Below are 22,727 nucleotides of genomic sequence, written 5' to 3'. Positions count from 1 at the left end.
ATGCATAAAACTACCCAAATGTTCACCCTAGAGCTCTAAGAGTTTTCATAAAGTATCTACACAGTGAACCAGCATCCAGATCAATAAACAAGACATGCCGCACACCAGAAGCCCTCTCCCCATCACTGACTCTGCAAAGATGTACTTTCCTGATTCCTAAGTCTATAAATTAGTTGGACCTATTTTTGAACTTTCTATAAATGGATTTATATAGGATGTGCTTTCCTATATGGCTTCTTCTAATTCAATATTACCTTTATGAAATTCACTCATGTTGTTACACATAGTATTAATGCTTAATATTCTACTGTGTGAGTAGATCACAATTTGTATGTCCATCCATGGGCATTTGGACTGGTTTCAATGTGAAGCTATTATGGACAATGCTGCTGAGAGCATTCTTGTAAGTGATGTTTTATACATAGATGCACTCATTTCTCTTGCATTAACTAGGAGCAAATTTGCCAGGCCGTAGGGGCTGTATACGTTGGGATTTATTTAATGCACAGTGTCAACTGTTTTCTCAGTTAGTTTTATCTATTTGCTCTCCATCACGTATGATGATGTTTGAGAGTTCCTGTCTCTACATCATTGCCAACGCATGCATCATCCATCTTTTTTTTTGTTTTAGACTCTGTAGGGGGTAGGTACTGGGGATTTCATTTGGCGTTTTCATAATGACTAATGAAATTAAGTCCCTGTGGAATGTTTGTTGGTCATACAGATATCATCTTTTGTGAAACACCTACTCAAATTTTATATTCACTTAAGAGGAGGCTGTCTTCATCTTACTTTAGATATTCTTAATACGAATCAGTGGATTCAGATATACCTTCCCCTATTCGATGGCTTACGTTTTATGCTAAGTGGTATATTTTGATAAACTAAATTTCAGTGCTAAGTTTTTAATATTTCACCATTTTGTATGATGATTGTTAAAGATTTTTGTAAATGCACTTTATCAGATTTAGAAAGTAACAGTCTATTCCATTCTTATTTTGCTAATAGTTTTGATCGTGAGTGGTTTAGAATTCTATCAAAGGCTCTCGCAATCTCTATTGAGATGATTGCATGTTACTAAGCCTTTTTCTGTGAATATTATAATTTATATTGATTGACAATTAAATGTTGAAACAAATTTCTTTTCTTGAGATAAGCCCAATTTAATGATGATATATCCTTTTTAAGTAATCGTATTTTTAATGTTTTTGCATCTATATTCGTGAAAGTAATTGCTCTGTGATTACTAATCTTGTAATCCAGTTATCAGGCTTTCGTTAGTATCAAGATCGTGCTTGCCTTATGTAATAAGCTGTGACTTTCAGCTGAAAGATGTAGAGAGTCACACCCACTCTTACAATAAGAAAAAAAGGTGGACGAATTAATGACTTTTCATGAATCACCAGGGAACAGCTGTCCCAGGGCAAACTAAACTGGACTCTAGAGAGCCAGGCAACTTCGGGGAGACACAAGACCAAGCATTAGCTTATCTGGTGCAGAAATTACTGAATGCTTACAAGCTGGTAAGAAGATTCAGCTAGAAATGTGTACTGAATTGCTACAGGCCGGGGCTAGTATAAGAGTGTCAAGTCCCTGGGGCAGCAAGATGTAGGGGGACAAGCACTTTCCTGCAGGGTCTCCAGGAGCCCCAGTTGGTGCTCACAGGGAAGAAAGGGAGAATCTTTAGAAAGCTCAAGAAAAAGCTGGGTGAGAGTGACAGCAGCCATGGCCGATCCTTGTGCTCCACCCTGCCTCTCTCGCCTTCCTCCCCTGTGGAACAAAAGCTTTAATCTGAAGAGGAAGGGCAAGAAAACTCAGAGCCTGAGGTCACAGAAGGAAACCCACTGCTGTTGTGGGAGGGGAACAGGGGAAAACAAAGACGCTCTAGCCTTGGTGGAAGGGCAGGGGTACAGACTATGTCCAGCATTCCATGGGGAGGAGAGGAAAGAAGATGTGAAGGCTCATCCCTGAGACTCAGGTTCAAAGAGCCTCCCTAATAAGCAGACTTAATCAGAACATCAGAGAATGATCTCTCCCGCTCCCAACGTTACGCTGTGTTGAGTAAAAAGTGACAGTGGAATAAAGCTGAGGTTGCAGCAAGAGAAAGATGGTCTCTAAGGAGCAGGACAAAAGGATGATCCAAAGCTAAGTGGGGGAAGACGTTCAGAAAATCTCCCTGACAAATTAGCCCACACTCCAAACATAAGGTGGCCTTAGGCCTTTGGGGCACTGAGGGTAAAACAGCAACAACAAACATGAAACCCAGTCCAGCTACTGGCTACATCATTCCAGTGTTACTTGAGGCCTAGCACACGAAAAATGCCACATCTAGAAAATAAGGGAAAAGTTCTGAGCCTGACCACGTTTTTGTTCAAAATATTTTGATTATTTTCTGGTATTCAGAATCTTTCATATCTAAATCACCAGAAATGAAAGAAATGAAAGCAGAGAAATATGATGAATTCTCTTACCACTAAGATTCTTGCCTACTGTTTCAAACAGGGATGGCATGGCATGAGAGGGAATTTTTAACTTCTCCCAAGCTTAACTCCATGTTTTTGGACTTCCATGTTTGTGCTGTCATTGATGTATGAAAAACTATTTTTGGGGTTTTTTTGGAGCTTAACTGAGGTATAAGTGATACAAAATAAGCTGAATGTGTCTTAAGTGTACAATTGGATAAGTTTTGGCACATGCACACCAGTAACATCATCACTGCCATCAGAGGAATCAATGCATCTGTCGCCACAAGTTTCCTCATGCTCCTTTGTGAGCCCTCTCTTCAGCTTAGCTCTTCCCCACCCTGTCCCTAAACAACCCCTGATGTCATTTCTGTCAATGGAGATGAGCTTTCATTTCTAGAATTTTAGCTAAGTGGAATCATAGAATATGTACTCGTCTCCGTCTGGTTTCTTTGACTCAACATAATTATTTTGAGATTCATCCATGATGTGGCATTAGTCAATGTTTGAATATACCATAGCTGTTTACTCATTCACCTAATGACAGACATTTGGGTTGTCTCTAGGTTACAAATTAAGCTTCCAAGTTACAAACAAAGCTGCTATGTGCAAATCTTTGTATGGATGTATGCTTTCTTTTTTATTGGGTAAAACCTAGCAGTTGAAATAGCTAGATCATATGGCGGGTGTTTAACTTCTTTAAGAAACTGCCACACTGCTTTCCAAAGTGCTTGTACCCTTTTTCATTTCCATCAGCAATGATGGAGAGAGTTCCAATTCCTCTTCGTCTTTTAAAATGTTAGCTCCTTTTATAGACGTGTACTGATATCTCACCGAGGTTTCAGTTAGCATTTCCCTGATGACTAACGATGTTAAGCATTCTTTCGTGTGCTTATTTGCCATTCACATGTCTTTTGGAGGGAAGTGTCTGTTCAAACCCTCCACAAATTTTTAGAAATTGGGCTGTTTGTTATTGATTTTTGAGAGTTCTCTGTATATTCTGGATTCCAGTGTTTTTATCAGATATATACTTTGAAATTTTGTTCAACAGTCTGCAGATCGCTTTTTCAGTCTCTTAACAGAGTTTTTTGAAGAACAGACTTTTAAATTTAGATAAATATCAGTTTATCAATTTATTATTTATGGGTCTTGCTTTTGGTGTCATATCTAAGTATCTTTCCATAACTCATGGTTTAAAGGTTATCTCCTATGTTATCGTCTAGATATTTCGTAGTTTGGGGTCTCTTATCTATTTCATTTTAATTGTTATATATGAGAGGAATTTATGTTTATCTTTTAATATTCCTATCCAATTGTTATAGCACCATTTATTGGAAAGACTTTTTTCTTGCCTTTGCACCTTTATAAAAAATCAATTATGCATATATAAGTGGGTCTATTTCTGGAATCTTTACTCAGTTCCACTGACCTAGGTATCTATTTTTATGCCAATACTACATTGTCTTGATTTCTATAGATTTGTGTGTTTTGAAATCAAGTGGTCTAAGTGCTCCAATTTTGTTCTTTTTCAACATTGATTTGGCTATTTTAGGTCATTTTTTCTTGCCTTACTTCATTGGCTAGAACCACCCTCTTACTCCTGAATTTAGAAAGAAAACATTCAGCCTTTAGTGATTAAATATGACGTTAGTTGTGGCATTTCATAGATGTCTTTCATCAGATTTAGAAAGTTCTCTGCTATTCCTAGCTTGCTGAGAGTTTTCAGTAGAATTAGATGTTGGATTTTGTCAAATGCTTTTTCCTGCATCTAATCTGCAATTCTGGGACAAATTCCTTTTGGTCATAAAAGGTTATCCTTTGAGTATATTGTTGGACTCAGCTAAAAATTGTTTAGAATTTTTGCATCTATGTTCATGAGACACATTGGTTTGTAGTTTTAATATGTTTTCTTTCTTGAAATCTTTATCTAATTTTGCTATCAGGGTAACTATGGCAGCATACAACGATTTCAGAAATATTTCATCCTAGTCAATACAAGTGAGAGTTTGACTATAATGAGCGCTATTTTTCGTTAAGTAGTTGATAGAATTTACCAGTGAAGCCATGTAGAACAGGGTTTTTCTTTGTGGGAAGGTTAACTGCAGATTCAATTTCTTTATCAGATATAAAGCTACTTACGATATCTATTTACCCTTGAGTGACTTTTGATGCTTTATATTATTCAAGAAATTTATCCATCTTATATAAATCATCAAATTTATTATAATGTTATTCATAATATACCTTTTTATCCTTTTAATATCCGTGGAATCTGTAATAATTTCGCTGCTCCCACTCCTGATATTGTGTCTTCTCTCCCTGTCTCTTTCTGTCTGTCTGTGTCTTTCTCTTTCCCCGAAATCTCTGTAGGAGGATACCAACGTTATTGACCAATACTCAGCTGAATGCTCTAGGAGGTGTCTCTGCAGTGCTCTGGACTCTGTCTCTGTGCAATCTCGCTTCTCAGATGCTTTGCCCTGGAACCTAAACCTGTAGCCACATTCATCTCCCCAGATGTTCCGTGTGTTTGTCTCAACTCATAGGGCTGGAGCGATCACAGAGATCCCCTCTTTGGTGTCCTTTCCCTCAGGCATCACTGTCCATCCTTGCATGACGTCTAGTGCTTCAACGCTTTCGTTTTATTTGTTTCACTCTTTTTTGTTGTTCATTTCAGGACACAGATGAATTTGGTCCTGTGATTCTATCTTGGCAGAAAAGTAAGTGAACTTAAATTATTTTAGTTGAATAAATTTTCTTACACGGAATCTAGGAATTTTAAAGGCAAACAATTATATGTATAGGATAGTTCCAGGAATAGACGTTTAGGAGTGGTTGTGTCTAAGACTTCCATGTGGGTTGTTGAGGAGTTCTACAGCACAGAAGAAGAGACTAACATTACTAGGGTGGCCACTTACAGCCCTACAGGTGTTATGAACTTTGAGATGGGGCACTGACTAGTTGATACATGAGTGACAAAAAAGGGAGAATCAGAAAGATCCGTGGACTCCCATCTAGGAGACATTTACTAAGCTATGGATATAAAGTGAGGGACACATTTAGGGAGAGAAATCCTGTGTCAATGAGCCCACATACTAGGACCTGGGCTGTGACAGCAGCTGGCTCAGTTGTTGGTTCTATATTATTCCCAACATACAGAAGCAGCATAGCTAGCCAGGAGCCCCGATTAATGATGGAGTGCAAGTGGGTGTGGCAGGAAAAGGCAATTCCAAACAGTCGTTGGAGTGGAGTATATTCAGATGTTTGGAGAAAGAGTGCCAGAGAAATCCATCCTACTGAACTGAATCTAGAGGCCAAAATTACAAAAGAAATAAGGAAAATGAATACTAAAAAGACAAATGCAAATAGAAAAATTTCAAAAGGGCTTCAAATTAAGTTTGGGATCAACATAGGGATGCATGTAAAACAAAAATAAAACAAAGTTATAAAATTAGAACAATCATACATGAAACATACACAGCTTGTCATTCTAAAGAATCAGTTGGCAATCTTGAAAATTAAAATCAAAATGTATCCACTGAAATGTAAAACCTTCCAGGTTTGACACTGGCAAAGAGAATTAGTGGCTATTCTGAAATATAACCAACATGTGCAAAGTTACATAAAACCTAGCAGTAATGATTTAAGAAATAATTATCGGTGTAGGTCATTGTAACGACCATCAAGTTTGAAATTTACCACTGTTAGAACTCTGAGTACGCCCCTGTGTCTTTTTTCTACTGCAAACTTCTTACTTCTTCTTACTGATATTCACTACTTTGGCTATAATAGTCAAAAATAGTAAACAGTATAGTGATAGAGTGGAATAGGACTCCTTCTATGCTATATGGATTCCTGTATGTCTGCTTCCTTCAGCCACCATTATTTTTGCAAGATTCAGTTTGATCTGTGTGGATTTGTGGGGAGCTCTGCTTTGTTGCTTTTCATTGCCATATAATATCCATATGAGCACTGTATTCATCCATTCTCTTGTTCTTGGTCATCTGAGATGTTTCCAGTTGTGGCCTTTACAAAGAGCATTGCTAGGCACATCCTCGTAGATGCTCCCTGGTGAACAAGAACAAGCATTTCTCTAAGGCATGCATACCTCTAAGTCTGCTAAATAATTCCTAACTGCTTATCAAAGTCATTAAAACTTGCATTAATTAGGGTAAATATATCGATGTAATAATACACGTGACGTATAATTGCTTGGGTGTATTCTAGCTTGCCTGAGTTCAGGTTGGATCCAGGGAGCTGGGGTCTGAGGAGGGGTCTCTGTTCCGCTCTGTCCAGTCACTCAGAGACACAAGGTGATAGAGAATGTCTCAAGACTTCCCTGGGTGTTATTATTCTGGTAAACCAGAGGGAGAAGAGGAGGGGAGAGTACACATGGTACGACGTCCTCACACGGCGGGCTTAGACAGGGCTTTTCATTTCTTCTTACAGTTCTCTGCCTCAGCTTGTATCTCATGGGAACAGCTGGCTAAAGGCAGGACAGGAAATGCAGTCTATGGAATGCCCAAAGAAAGAGCAAAACATATCTTCGTGGGAAGGCGAAGTCCTTGTTCCTGTCAGCGCTCTGGTAGGCTCCCAACCCTCCCTTGAGGGAGACAGGCCGTCAGGTGCTCCTCCTACTCCAAGTCCAGAACTTCTGCCCACATCTGCATTGGTCTTCAGTGACTCCTCTGGTCTGCAGACCCAGGGAGTAGCTTGTCCCTGGAACCCTCGTTAGCTACGTGCTTTGCAAATATTTCCTCCCAATCTGTGGTTTGTCTCTTCGCTGTCTTTTGAGGGTGTCTTTGATGAGTAAAAAAATCTTAATTTTAATAAAGGCAAGTGTATCATACTTTTCCCTGTTGGTTAATGTTTTGTGTTCTGTGCCTGGTTTCAGAAATTTACCTTACCTCCTCCAGTTTATGAAGGAAATCGCTCACCTGACTTTCTGTGAGTTTTAACGTTTTGCGGATCATGAAAAGATTGTCTCATGTTATCTAGATATCTTGTAGATTTGTGATCCACCTTGAGTAATGGATTTGTGTGCTGTGACACAACATGCATGGCTCTCAACATTTTCAGCTCCGTTTAATGAGATGGCCACCGTTTTCAGGGCTCTGCTTGCAAACTGTTATACCGAGGGCTCTGAGTATACAGACCTGCTTCTACGCTCTCTGTTCTATTCCATCGGTGGTTCCACTGTCTGCCTTTGTCTCAATTCCATACAGTTAATTACTATAACTTTAATGACATGTCATTATCTGGTAAAACAAATCCTCCTACCTATTTCTTCTTTTTCAATATCCTTTTATCTATTTTTTAGTGTCAGAAATTTATCTACTCAGGCTTTCAATTAAAAGAAAAACTTGTTGAGATTTTAATTGAGACTATATTGACTCTATAGGCCAATTTTGGGAGAATGAGTATCTTTACTCTTGAGAATTTCCACTGCATAAATACAATATATCTGCATTTATTTAGGTCTGTAGTGTCTTTCAATAAAGTATTATTCTTTTCCACATAGATGTGGGCTACATATCTATTTTTAGATTTGACTTTTCATGCAATGATAAGCCATCTATTTCTTTGAAATTTTCATTTTTGAACTTTAAGTAGGGGTTATTGATTTTTTGTGAAAATGATTGTTCTACATCTTTGCTAAATTCTCATAAATTATCATAATTTAACTCTTGAGCTTTTGAAACTTCCGCCTATACTTCATAATATGGCAATAATTATATATATATAATTGTTGTAGTTGTTTGGTTTCAACCCTGACATCATTTGTCTCCTTTTCTGGCTAGGATATCCAGCATAACGGAGCATAAACTTTTTTTTCCTGAATTTCAACAAGTTTTGAGGAGATTAGCTGTGAGTTTTTACAGATATCGTTATCAGGTTAGGGGATTTCTCTTCTGTTACTAATATTACTAATCAGACAAAGGTTTTTATCATGAACGGATGTTAGATTTTATGAAACATTTTTCTGCACCATATGAGAAAATCATATTATTTTTACCTTTAAACTGCTAATGTGGTGAGTTATATCATTTGGTTTAATATAAAAAACAACCTGCCACTTCTGTTGTAAAACTTATCTTGGTTACTGTGTCCATAGTGAGATATATGATATTTTTTTTGAGTGCTATGATTTGTTATCAAGATTAAGTTAACATTTTTTTCCTCTTCTCTGGAATAGTTTGTGTAATGTTAGAAATATTTCTTCATTTAATGTTTTTCATTGACTATCTCATTGAATATTGAATGAACATTTCTCCGTTTGAATATTTGTTTAATGTTTGTATTCATTGAGAATGGAACACAAAGCTGTTTTATTTAATCAACATTTTCAAAGTAATGGACACAAGTTGTTTATAGTGTCCATTTCTTATTATCTTTTCAGTGTCTGCAGGATTTGTAATGATGCCTGCTCTTTCACTTCCGAAAGGGCTATTTGTGGTTTTTCATGGGTTTTTAGTTTTGCTTTTTTAAACAAACCAATGTTTGGCTGTCTATTGAATGATTGTTTTCTTTATCATTAATTTCTGATTTTATCTTTACTTTCTTTTCTCCTAATTTCAGGGAAACAGCAAATTTTCCATTATTTTTCTAATTACATGACATGAATAATAAACATTATTTTTAGTCTTTTTGCTAGCATTTGAATTTAAAGCTATATAATTCCCTCAACTCGAGCTGCATTCCACACTTTTTGACATACAGTTTGTTTTCTAGTCATTCAGTTCAAAATATTTTCTAGTTCCCATTTTGATTTCTTCTTTTACTCACAGGTTTTGTTTTAAACATTTGTCTCCTAATCTCCAAACATATGGCTATCTTCTGGTCTTCATCTTGTTATTTTTTCCACCCAAGTTGTGCTGTGGTCAGAGACACACTCTGCAGATTCTGAACCTTTGAAATATACTGATCCTTGATTTATGACCTGTTTTTATACTATTTCTGTAGTTTTGAAAATGGGCTACATACACTTAAAAATAATGTGTATTGTATAAGATTTGGAAATATTCATTAAATCATGTTATTATGCCTTTTTTAAAATCTTCTATGTCCTTACATTGAGTGATGTGAAATATTCTCTCAATGTGGATGTGGATTTATCTATTTTTTATGGTAGTTCTATAGATTTTTGCTTAAAACGTTCAGAGGCCATTATTATTAAATGAATAAAAATTATCAAAATTTTATGGTATATTCAGTTTTCATAATTATTAAGTGATTATTTGTATGTGTAATAATATTTATTGCCTTAAAACTTACATTGCCTATTTTTGATACAGCTTTCCTTCTTTTTTGGTTTGTATATGCATAGTCTATCTTGTATTCCTGCCAATACATTTTGCTTTTCTGTGTTCCTCTGTTTTAGAAATTTCTCTAGTAAACAGTATATGGCTTTAAAAAATCTAATCTAACACATTTCATCTTTTAACTTATGTATTTAGTATATTTACATTTAATGTAATTACTGCCACATTTTTGTACAAATATAGCCTGGTATATTTTGTTTGCTATTTGCCCCACAGGCTCTATATTTCTATTTTTGTCACTTTTGGTCTTCTTTTAGACTATTTATAATTAGGATTTTTAAGGAAACTTTTTATTTTAGAATAATTTTGGCTTTACAGAAAAGTTACATACGTAGGGCAGAGAGTTCCCATATACCCCACGATCAGTTTCCCCTATTAGTAATGTCCCACATTAGTATGGCACATTTGCCACAATTAATGAACCAATATAATATATTATTATTAATACAAGTCCACACTTTATTCATATTTTCTTAGTTTTTGCCTAATGTCCTTTTTCTGTTCCAGGATCCCACCGGGACACCACTAACATGTAGTCTTCATGTTGGTGATGGTTTCTCAGACTTGTTTTGTTTTTGATGACTTTGAGAGTTTCTGGAGTGCTGGTCAGGTACTCAGGGACTCAGCTTCTCTGTTTGAATTTGTCTAATATTTTTGTCATCATAAGACTGGGGTTATTGGTTTTGGGGGAAAACCACACAGTGAATGCCACTCTCATCACATCACATCAAGGGTACACACGACCAACGTGACTTACGACTGTTGACGTTGACCTTAGCTACCTGTCTGGGGCGGTGTGTGTCAGGCTGCTCCCCTATACAGGTGTTCTTTTCCCACATCTTTCCAGATTGCACTGCTTGGGAGGAACTCCCTCTGCTCAGTTCACACAAAATTGGGGAGTTATGCTCCACCTCCTTGAGAGTGGAGTAAAATGAGAATATTTTTCATTTTCTTTTTCTATTTTTAAGTTGATTTGGAAGCCATGCCATTTTTTCCATTATGTTAGTGGATACACTAGAAATTACAACATCCATTCATAATTTATGAAAGTCTGATGATAATCAACGCTTTTATTTTCACACCAAGCAATAAAATGCTATTTCGATATTTCCAATTCTTTGTTCCTCATTCATTCTTCTGTCTCTAATCTTCCTCTGAGATCATCTTTCTTCTTCCCAATAATGAATATTTAAGAATTTCTTTAGCGAGATTCTGTGTGGCAAACTCTCCATTTTTATTTGCCTAAAAATGTTTTCATTTCACTAATATTTTGAGAATATTTCCTAGTCGAGTACAGAACTCTGTGCTGCCCTCTCTGCTCTCTGAAGGTATCATCCACCGCTCCCTTCTTCCCTTGGTTGCGAGGCCAGCTCTCATGATCACTTTTATTCCTTTCAGGATACTCTTTCTTTTGTTCCTGGCTGGCTGAAGTTAAGATTTTTCTCTTTGTCTTTTGTTTTTAGCATTTCCAGTGTAATACGTGCTTGTGTGAATTTCTGTGATTCTCTAATGCTTTCTTGGTATTCTTGAATTAACAAAGTGGTATCTTTTATCAGTTCTTCAATATTTGCTGTCATTATCACTTCAAAAATTGTCTCTGCCCTTGTGCCTCTTCTCGGACTCCAATTACACACAGTTTAGACTGGCCCAGTCTGCTTATTCTCTGTTTTCTATACTCTTGTTTCTATCTTCCAAGTTTTGTCTATGTTGTTAAAAGGTAAACTGAGGCATATTGAAAATTTTAAGAGCTTATTTGAGAAAAAATTGATTCAAATTGTATAGCATTCAGTCTAACAGATAGAAAGGAGCTCCGAGGAGCTGTACCAAATGAAAGACTGATAGGCAGAAGGGAGAATGAACAAAGAAATTGTTCTAGGCAAAAAGTAGGTCAATTATTGCAAGGTCATGTTCCTTTAGGGGACGGGGGGGTCTGTCAGGCAGATGACCTCACTAGTGCTGACCAGGCAATTTCTGATTGACTGGTTTAAGATTCCATTTCTGGGAGAGCCGAAATTGTAGTTAAGTCAAGTCTCAGTTGGTGAGATGGAGCTTAACATAAGCGACTCCATTTTGGGCTTGTTGTCTTGTTTTTAACAATGTGCTTTTGATCCACATTCAACTTTACTACTTATCTCTTAAACTGTGTTTATTGGCTTTCTTTTGTGCTCTTAATTTCAGTTTTAGTATTTTCAGTTCCAGAATTTCTGTTTAGTTCTTTTCCAAATCTGCAGTGTCACTTTGTTCTGGTTTCTAGTTCCCATATTAAAAACTTGGCCTCTATTCTTTGGTACATGGTAAGTTGAGTTGTTTTTTAATCAGAATCTTTCCATTTTAATATCTTAAATCTTTGCAGTCTGTTTCTGTTCTCTGTCCCCACTGTCACCATCACCCAGGGGTTCTCACTCATGTATATTGCTTTCTTGTGTGACAATTTGCCTTTCGCTCTTTCACAGACAGTGACCATATAAATGTTTGTAGGAATAATTGGAGCCTAGGTTCTTGTTTTCATCCTCCTCTAAAGATTTTGTTTTTTGTCTTCCAGGGATCTGGGCAAACTTATTCCATTTTCAAATTAGAGATCTCCTAGTTTTATGAAAGCAGGTTGCAGGGCAGCTTATTGACTTGTTTACTCCAGTTTTCCCTTAGAGGAAGACGCAGACCCTTCGACATTCCCTGGAAGGAAGGAATCTTCCCCAGGTGGTCCCAGGCTGCGTTTCCTGAGCACCAGTAGGCAGCACTTGGTAACTCAGCTGTGCGGGCTGTTCCTGTGGATCAGCACAGCCCTTAGGGCAATTGGAGCTTTGAACGCTGAGCTTATCTCTCTGGGCTCTGCAACAAGATTAGCCCAGTAATTTATGGCTGTCATGCTAGCACTTTGGTGCTTTTGAAAAGATTATACACATGTACGCACAGCTACTCACACAGTCATACACCCCACCTCTTTGAGGTTGTGTAGCTGTCCTTATTAGCAGGTGTGTTGTGAGTAACTATTATTCTACCACTGGGACATGCAGAATGGCTGTAAATTTAAGGAAGTCCCCAGGTTCTCTTCAATTTACATTATTCTATGTGTTCTAGTAGTGGAATAACAGCTAACTTAGGTCCTGCAATTACACAACCTCTATTCTTACCCTCTGCAAGCTGTTCCAATGACTACTGGATGTGGAAGTCATGTGAAAAGCCAAGATGTGTGGAAGGAGAGCCTCTGAATTTATTTATTTATTTTATTTTTAGCTTGGCTATGGAAAGGAGGACCCTAGGGTGGCAACTGGACAAATAATTATTTTTAAAGAAATCTGTAATCTCTTTTAAGTGAAAATAGGTATTTTGGCTTCATCTCCCACTTCTTTTAAAATAACATAGGGAGGGTAAATCGAAAAAGTTTAACCAAAATATAAACAGTAAATAAAAGTTTTGCCTCAAATTTAATTAGAGAGACAAAATGTAGTGGTATATAAAAAAAGTGGAGAATATTAATACAGCATTTAAATTTTGAAAACAAAATGTTTCATTAGGTTTCTTTTACACAAAGTGTGAGAATTCAAAGGTGCAAAAAAATAATAGAATTTTTCCCCTGACTTTCCAAAATTTTAGTCATTGAGAGCAATGTGATATGTAAATTCTGTTCAGCCACAATAGTCAAGGAAGCCTTACCTCGGAAGGATTTTTATGCAAGACTCAAGATCAACATTCATAACTAATTCGTAAGCTTGTATTTTAATGCAGTGAGTTTTCTTTTACATGATAATTCATACCATATTGGCATCAGGAAGATAAGGGACGCCCCCTTCATGTCTGTTATTTTTTCTGGGTGGCAAGAGATGAGGTCATCTACTGAAAATGGGCAGCAGGGAGCTGGGACTTCCATCCTTGACAAGCAGTAATGGGACCCCCCAACCCCCTCAATGTCAATAGAGGCCACATAGGGAACCTGCCCTTCCCTTCCCACCTGGCAGTAACCATGTGCCCCTGCTTCTCCCCACTGCCCATTCAGAGGAGACCTTGTGGAAGGAATCAATGCAAAGGGGCTGCTTCTCTTGAGCCGTGCTGTTTGTGGGGCCACACGTGGAGGAGCAGGAATGAGGCCCTCCTACCCCATCAGTGGAGGCCTGCAAGAGAGCTGGAACCCACACCCCAACCAGCAGTGACAATGAGCGCTCCCCTGGTGGATGTCAGTGGAGACCAAGTGGGGGTGCTAGACTTCTATCACTGCCACGCAGTAATAAGATGGTGCACCCTCTTCTCCAGGAGCAGTTTCAGAAAAAGCCAGCCAAAATAGAAGGTTCAATAAGATCCAGCGTGTCATAGCACAATACCCCAAATGTCCAGTTTTCAATAAAAAATCATTCATCATATTAAGAACCAGGAAAATCTCAGCTTGGATGAAAAAAGACGATTAATAGATGCCAACACCAAGATGACAGAGATATTAGAAGGTCATGACTATGATTTTCAAGCAATCATCAAACAATGCTTCAACAAGCAATCGTGAACATGCTTGAAACAAATCAAAAATAGAAAGTTTCAGTAAAGAAATAGAAAATCTATGGAAATTTTGAACACAAAAATACAATAACTACATAAAACCTCAGTGGCTGGCCTCACAACAAATGGGGGACATAGAGGAAAGAGATGGGAACTTGTGATGGGAAAGTAGAAATTCCTTTTTGTGAACAACAGAGACTATAGAGAGACACTCAGGGATGAGGGGGACTTTTATTAAAGATTCAACATATGCCATCAGAGTTTTGGAAGGAAAGAGTAAAGAGAGTCAGACTGAACATGCATTCAAAGAAATAATGACTGAAAACCTTGCAAATTTAGCAAAAGACATAAACCTACATATCCAACAAAAATACCAAATCCCAAACAGGATAAACCAAAAGAAATCCTCACCCAGACACATCCTAGTGAAACTCCTGAAAAGTGGAGGCAAAGAAGCAATCTCGAAAACAGTGAGAGAGAAGTGACACCTTATCTGTAGGGGCAACTCTTCAGTGACAGAAGCCTTCTTATCAGAAACCAGGGAGGCCAGAGGAAGTGACACTACCTGTGCCAAGGGCTGGAAAGAAAACAACTTTAACCCAGGATGCTCTATCCAGTGAAAAGATTGTTCAGGAAGGAAGGGGAAATCGACACTTTCTCAAATGCTGGAGGGCCAAGAGAATTTGTTACCTGTAGATCTATCCTAACAAAACAGTTCCAGAAGTTCTCTAAACAGAAAGAAAATGAAAAAAGGAGTCTTAGAACATTTAGAAAGAAGAAAGCATGATAGCAAGAGGAAGAAGACAGATAAATACAATATGTTTCTTTCTTTTGTTGAATTTCCTAAATTACATTTGATGGTGAGCAAAAATCATGACATTGTTGGATGTAGTGAAAGGATTTGATACATCTTCAAACAGCAGAGGGTGGAGCATACGAAGAGAGTTATGATTTCTACACTTCACTCAAACTACTAAAATGAGGGTGCCAGTAGACGTGATAAATTAGGGACATAGAATGCAATGCCTAGAGCAACTATTGAAAAGCTGTACAAAGAGTTACATTCCAAAACAGTAGAGACAAAAAGGAAGGCCAGACTCCATTTCTGAATGTTGAAACAGGGTTTCATTTCTCGGCTTTGCTGTATACTTTTTAAAACTCTAAAATTAGCAGCATTAATGACCCATTTAAAAACGTGGTTACGTTAAGTGTAGGAAATAGGGTTGCTTTGAGTTTTCGTTCCCAAGAAACTTAACAAGTACATTTTAAGTTGTCATTATTTTAAAAGACGAGGAGATCAGAATGCTTACATCTTCCATATCTGCTTTAGCAGACACAGTGTGTCTCCAGTGGTGACATCACGGGACTTGTCCATGTGATGAGCCTTCACTCGATAGTGCTTGTCATTCATGAAGCATACTCCACGATCTCTTCAAGGAGTGATTGGCAGCTAAAAACTATATCTGTATACAGCATCAGTCAATCTTCCTTGTTTATCCTAGGTTGCTTTTTGTCTTTATTTACATATGAGGAAACAAAAGGGCCAGAAAATAAGTGGAAAAAAAAAAGAGTCAAAGTCTCTGTAGGTAGTACCCAACAGGTTCAGAACTCACATGCGGGTCTCCTGATTTTCAGTATACACCTTTTAACACCAGTTTCACTGTACTGTTTGATCAAAATGATAATTTAAAAAACTCTTTAAGAACCTGAATTAGAACTGACAACTTCTTCCTGATTAATAAAAGTGACTGACCAAAAGGAAATTCATCCTTTCTCCTAAGCCAAACCAAGTATTACATTTGCATTTTCAAGAAACAATAGAATCATTCTTATCAGTCAAGGAAAAGGCAATGATGACTACGATTACCAATATTTTCTTCTTATTGCTTACAAAGTTATACCCAAGGCAGTAAGACAAGGAAGAAACTCTGAGGGCCTTCTAATTGAAACATTTAAGTGTTGTACAAACTCTGAACATGTGTTAAGATAAATCTTTTTAATGAACGCTGAGCTGGAATGAAAGGAAGGTTATGAAAGAGGCTGGAGAAAAGGGAAGTGGAGTCATTGGAGGGTAAGTGAGCATGACCCTGGCTTCCAATCTGACAGTTTCTGGTGAATCATGGAGACCTTCATCTTCTGCCTTGACAGCGTTTGAAGAAAACAAAACAGCATTTGCAGGCCACCCACATTAGCGGGCTTTTATGAGAATTCTCATTCATAGATATGTACTCCTGGAGAACTGCAGCTCCTTCCTCACAAGCCTGAATGAGAAAAAAGCCATTTATAAAGAAGAAGGAAGCATGGACACCTGTCTGTCTTGACCTTCCTGCTAGTCAGATATAAACAAACATCTCCTGGGAGTGTCTATTCATAAACTAGACACATCATGAAGACATATGGTCTGAATTCATGCTGTGTGAAAAAGTTATCTTAATGTTTTCCTGGCGAGTAGCCGCCCAGGCAGTGAAGAAACAAATTCTCTCTGGTAGAAGGCCACTTCCACCCACAATTCAAAGACTTCTCACAAACACAAACGTTATGCGGCCGTGGTTATTGAGTTACATTTGTTTATGACTGCTTGTTATATTTTCAATGTCTGTAGCATTTGTAGTGGTTTTCCTTCCTGACCATAGTTATTTTTATTTTCTCTCTTTTTTCTGCATCTCTGTGGCTGACATAACAGAAGCACTCATTTTCTCAAACCAATTTATTCAGCCTACATAAATGTTCCCAGCATATGGACCAGGCCATCATTTCATATCTACCAACATTTTGGGCCAAGGGCATGTGCAGGACTACCAGAATGACATGCTAGATGCTATGAAGATATGCCCCCAGGACACTCAGTGATGCTGGAGATAGGTAATTAAAGGGGCTTTTTGAGGGTGTAGTGAGAAATATGGCCTGGAGCTAAATCAATCAAAATTAAGGATCTTGTGAAGGGTCAGAAGAGTCTGTCTGTTGGACACGAAGGCCAGTTGTGTGCCTGAGAAAGATGGGGTCCAGAGTCAGGGGGTGGAAGGTAATGCATCAGCAGCCCACAGTTTTCCTATGGAGGGTTTTTGTGTGACTTTGCTCTCAATTGGCCTAGTGTTTTGGGAGGACCTTTTGCCACAACATCATGACACTCATCAAAGTGGGTTCTAGAATTTCAACATTTATCTATTATATTAGGGTAGACTTTTACTTTGAATATTACTCTAGAAATTTGGTGTAGAGTGTGTGTGTGTGTTTTAAAAAAAATGGCTTTATTTCAGTCATTTAATTTGCAAGGATATGCATAGCAAAACTCCACACTCAGACTGGCTGACGCAAGGATACATATTGTATCAATAATAAAACCTCAAGGGGCTTTTGCTAAGTGATTGGGCTCTAGCTCTGTCTGTGTTTCTGTTGGGTCTTCTCTGTGTGGCTCCACCCGCTGCTGAGGAAGGTGGCTTCAGGATTTGCGGATGGCTTGCTCAGCACCACAATGCTGAGAGCAAACACTGCCCTTTGTCCACGTTAATTCTGTTCTCTCCTTCTTCTTCGCATTACGCTGCTATAGTTTCAGTAGTAACGTGTCCAGCTACTAAAATACATAACTTCCGAAACTCTCTTCCTGCTGTAGCACCCCTGGAATATGGCTTCCATGACAATGGAGCTGATGGTCTCAGGAATATCTTTTGCTTTCCCGACACAGGTATTGACATTTTTATTTCATCCATCTGCTTTTTCCTGACTGGAAGAAGGAGCCAGGATGCTGGCAACTGAGCATCCATCATGGAACCATGAGGACAAGAGTCATTTATGAAGGAATTCAGAGCAGAAAGACAGAGGAGCCTGAGGCAGCAATGAGACAGAAGGAAAGCAATGCGTTTGTGGCAACGTGGAGTCAGGGTTAGATACCACCTCTGCTCACATTGCTGCTGAGGAAAAAGCAACTCCTTTGTTTCCACCAGTCATCAAGTTTCCGTTAGGTGCAGGGAAGTGATGTCTGGGGAGATATAGAAACTGCTGAGTCTTTGTGGAGGATCGGAATCTGTCTCCTCTGGGCCTCTGGCTTCATTGGTCAGGACTACATCTCGTGTCCTCTCCTTCACCATCCAAGAGGACTGGGAAGCCCCCGGTTGGCTCGGGCTGTGTAGAACTCACGTCTGAATAGCCAGAAGGAAGAAGAGATGGTCATTGAGAATTGTCAGCTCTACCCTTGAACTGCACTCCATTGGATGAATTTGGAGCAAATGCCTCACCAAGGACTAGGAATGTTGTGCTACCTGGCATTACAGCAGCAGATTGTTGTACAAAACAGATATGGATGGTTAGTAACCTCAGAAGAAAAGGAGGCTGACCAGAAGAGAGACAACTCTCTCAGGAGTATCTGCCCAGATGTTGAAGCCTACCGTATTCCTTTTCTATGCTGTTTCATGTAATTGTGCTTGGGTTGGTTTAGACAAAAGGGGGCCAATTGAGTGTTCATGGGAGCATTGTAAAATTGATTTTCTAAATCCAAACAAATACTTCCATGCAGATATAGGCAAGCAGATAAGATGCACACACAGACTACTTTTTATTATTCCAGAACAAAAATAGAAGCTAAAAAAAAATCCAAGAGAACAACTTCCAAGCACTAGCATTAGGTATATTTACTTTTATCTGAGTGTGTATGTGCATGCATGAACATGTGTATGTGTATGAAATGAAAGCAAACTATATAAATATAGGAGGAAAGTAAAAGAAAGGTGAAAAAAATGAATTTAGGTCGATGTTAATAAATGACAGTAAATACAAATAAAATGGATAGAAATATCTCCTTGAATATTTGCAAGCAATAACACAGATTGTTGTAATCTTATGATCAGACCACGTGTCTGTGATCTGACCAAAATATTTATTTTGATGTGTCTGCTCATGTTGAAATTGCATTTCTTATAAATTCCCCTCACATTATATGCATCACTGGCTTAAAACAATGGGTATCCATATGTATATGTTGAGGCATATACAGTCATATGAACTTAGTGATTCTTTTGTTGTTTTATAAATATTTTTGGCTAAAAAAGTATTCACCTTCTTATATTGATAAAACATGAATGCCTCCTTGGTCTTCCCTCTCCTCTCTCTCTCTCCCTTTCTCCACTCACATATTTATGATATATTTTGTTATTGTTATAATTATAATAAGTATTATTATTCCTGCCAATTCTGGCCCAATAAACCATACAAAAGACAATGGAAGGGGCTGTAATTAGACCACAGATACTCAGCCTTTGTGGCAGGTGTTCTTTCCCCCCTGTGAAACGAGATGCTGGCATAGTATAACCATTGTCTGGGGAAACCAATGTAATTCCTCAAAATAATTGCAGAGCGGGTCTAGGAATGTCAACCTGACAGTTACTAACTGCCCGTTTGCCATGAGCCAGGCACTGTGCTAAATGCTCCTACACTGTTGCCTTATTGATGTTTACAACAATCTTACAAGCCACTTACTACTGAGATGCAGGCTACAGATGAGGAAGATGAACACAGAGAGGTTGATAACATGCCGAGGGCACAGAACTCACTTGGAGCTGGAGTGCAGGCAGTCTAGTCACGCCCCTGAGATCCTGTCCACCCCATGTCAGTGCAGCTCCCCTTCAATGAGTCAGTGCAGGGCTTCATCACAATTCGTATGGACCAGTGTTGCCATGAGGAAGGGATGGCTGCACCAGACCAGCACCATCACCTATTCACGATGCTTCCTTTTTCTCATTTGCTTTTGGGTTTTTATTCTTTGTGTGTTCCTTTTGTTCTCATCAAACTGTGAAACACCTGGTATTGTGTCTCATGACAAGTTATTATTATTATCTACCTTACACAAATGAGGAAATTGAACTTCAACATCCAGAAATCGGTGACGACAGAGTGCTATTCAACCTCTCTCTTGTGAAATGCCCATGACCTTTATCACACACAAAACATACTCTTTATATACTTTACAGGAAGTTGATGGATGGTAGACTTTTCCAACAAACATCCATTATTCCTTTTTTTCCTGATCTAATTTCAAACTTCCTGAGAATTTGGATTTTCTCATAAAGCTGCTCTGGAAATCTAAGTGTAATTAAAACAAAAACAACAAAAGGAAAAAATCAAAGAAAACTAAAATCCCATCCAATATTTCCCTTAGTACCTTCAGTCATAAGCTAAAAAGCACTTTGAAGTCTGTGGGACTCCAGCAATTAGATTTGTTTGGCAGCTCCCCACAGTGAGTTAATGATTTCTTTGGCATTTTCTGAGACTTTTGACAGCGATTTCTTTCAAATCCCTCAGAAAGGTCTTGAGAGGCCTTGGGACATTGTCATTTGAGATGATAGAGTCATTTTAAGAGAAGAACTGGGTTGTGTTGTGAAAGCTTGTGAAGATGGAGCCCAGATGCTCCACTGTGGCCTCATGTCAAGTCTGGACTGCAAATGTGGAGGGAACAACAGCCTCAGAACTCTTCTGCTTCCCAACACCAGTGAGAGCCAGGAATTTAAAAGATAAAGGAAATCGAGAGGAACATGAGCGAGGTAGCCAACTTCTACTTAAGACAGGAGAATGGAACTTGGCTGCAGAGAAGAGAGGTGAAGAGATTTTTCTCTGTGTGGTTCCTTAGGGGCAAAACTCAATTTCAGCATTACCTTTTGCTTTAATCAAAAAGCGGTCTTCTCATTTGTGTTGTTATGAATGTTAATATATTCAACAAGAAAATCCAAATATTATTTATGGTGATTTTAACTCCTGTTTCTGAAATGTTGCAATTACATGAATATTAAAGAATGGTGTGGTTTACAAAAGATAACAAGCAATTATGCTGAGAAGTTGGATATTAAAGATCTTTTTCTACAGTTAGTAGGGACCATTTGTGATTGAATTTGAGTAACTTGTGCGGTGTCCATCATATGGTATGGTAGCTACACCATGGAATTTAACAGTAAATAAATTGGTTTCAGTTCTGTTTCAGCCAGAACTGAACCATGTGACTTTGGACAAACCAGTCAGCCTTTGAAGTCTCAGTTTCCTTTTTAGAAAACTAACGACCAGCACAGTGACCTTTGACTTCATCTGTCCATAGCAGAGTGTCATGAGTGTCACAGGCATCAGTGGCACAGATTAGCACCTTTGTCGAATATTGGACAAGGCAAGATTGCTAATGCATGTTAGAGTTTGAAAGGGATGCATTTAGAAAGGACACACCGGAGGTAGAATAGCAATTCTTGGTAAGTAAGATGAAAATAGGAAACACTCTGTCCAGTTTTCTACTCAGTTGGATTTCAGAAATCAGTTCTTGCCTGATTAATTGATTACTATTCAACCAGTTGGCCAGACTAGAAACCTGACTCCTCCCTTCACTATGATTCCTCCCTCTGAATCCCAAAGGATTAGGTCCTGTTGGGTCCACCTCTGAGCTATCTTTCATACACACCTCACCGCTCATGGCTTACTTCTCACCTGGACTCTTGGAAAACTATCTCCCCAGCCAAGCTCCCTGCTTCTAGTAGCTCCCTCTTCCTTTCCATCTTGCAGGCTAGAGCAAACCCAGAGTGCCCACATTGATTTCTCTTCCATGACTTTGCATTACCTACAAAGTCCATAGTCTGTATTTTCGCATAAAAATCAAGTCGCAATCTGGCTGCAATCTGCCTGTCCAGTCTTATCTTCTGTCTTTCTGATTAAGATAAAGTGGGTCCAACCACAAAAGACCACATTCCAGTCCACAATCACACATCACTTTCACACGTATCTATCGTGTGTATTTTGCTTGTTCTGTTAAAATTCTACCCATGCTTCAAAACTATAGATATGACTTCATCTACTCAGCCTTCCAATGGCACCAATTCAAAAACTGTCTCTTTATTTTCCCCTTTCAGAAGACGGTATGTCAATTATAGCACCTACTTACTACACTTGCTTGGTACTATGATTTGATTAACGGAAGCCTCTTAATTTATGTACTTCCAAGGGTAGGCAATAACTATATATCTGGATTGAAGTATTTAGGATGGGCCTGGCTCAGTGCATCACATCCCTATTTATATTTATGTGATCTAGAAAAAGAAGACTACAAGACATGTTCTGATCTACTGGGGCTCCCTCAATAAGTATGTTGCTCATTCTCAGCCTTTTTTTCCTCTTTAATCTCCTCCTGACGTAAGTGAACTGTGGTGTGTCTTAGAGTCTAATGGAGTGATTTTGAGGAACATTAGGCGATATTATTACAGAGACGCATTAATACTCTTACCTGCCTTCCAATCACTGCCAAAGTTGCCCCTACTTCTCTTTGATTCCTAAAAAAATAAATAATATAAATATGGGAAACTTTTAAAGTTGTATTAATAACTCCTCAACTTTCCCATAGTCCCTAACAAAAGTGTTGGACAAAAACAAATTGGGTGGGAACATATGTCTCAATAACTCTCTCAATTTAATTCCATTTCCCTAGGAATAAGGCCTAGATGTG

This window comes from Equus asinus, chromosome 1 (assembly GCF_041296235.1).
Source record: "Equus asinus isolate D_3611 breed Donkey chromosome 1, EquAss-T2T_v2, whole genome shotgun sequence".
Lineage (NCBI taxonomy): Eukaryota > Metazoa > Chordata > Mammalia > Perissodactyla > Equidae > Equus > Equus asinus.
The sequence above is the reverse complement of the archived record's forward strand: the minus strand, read 5'-3'. Positions refer to the sequence as shown.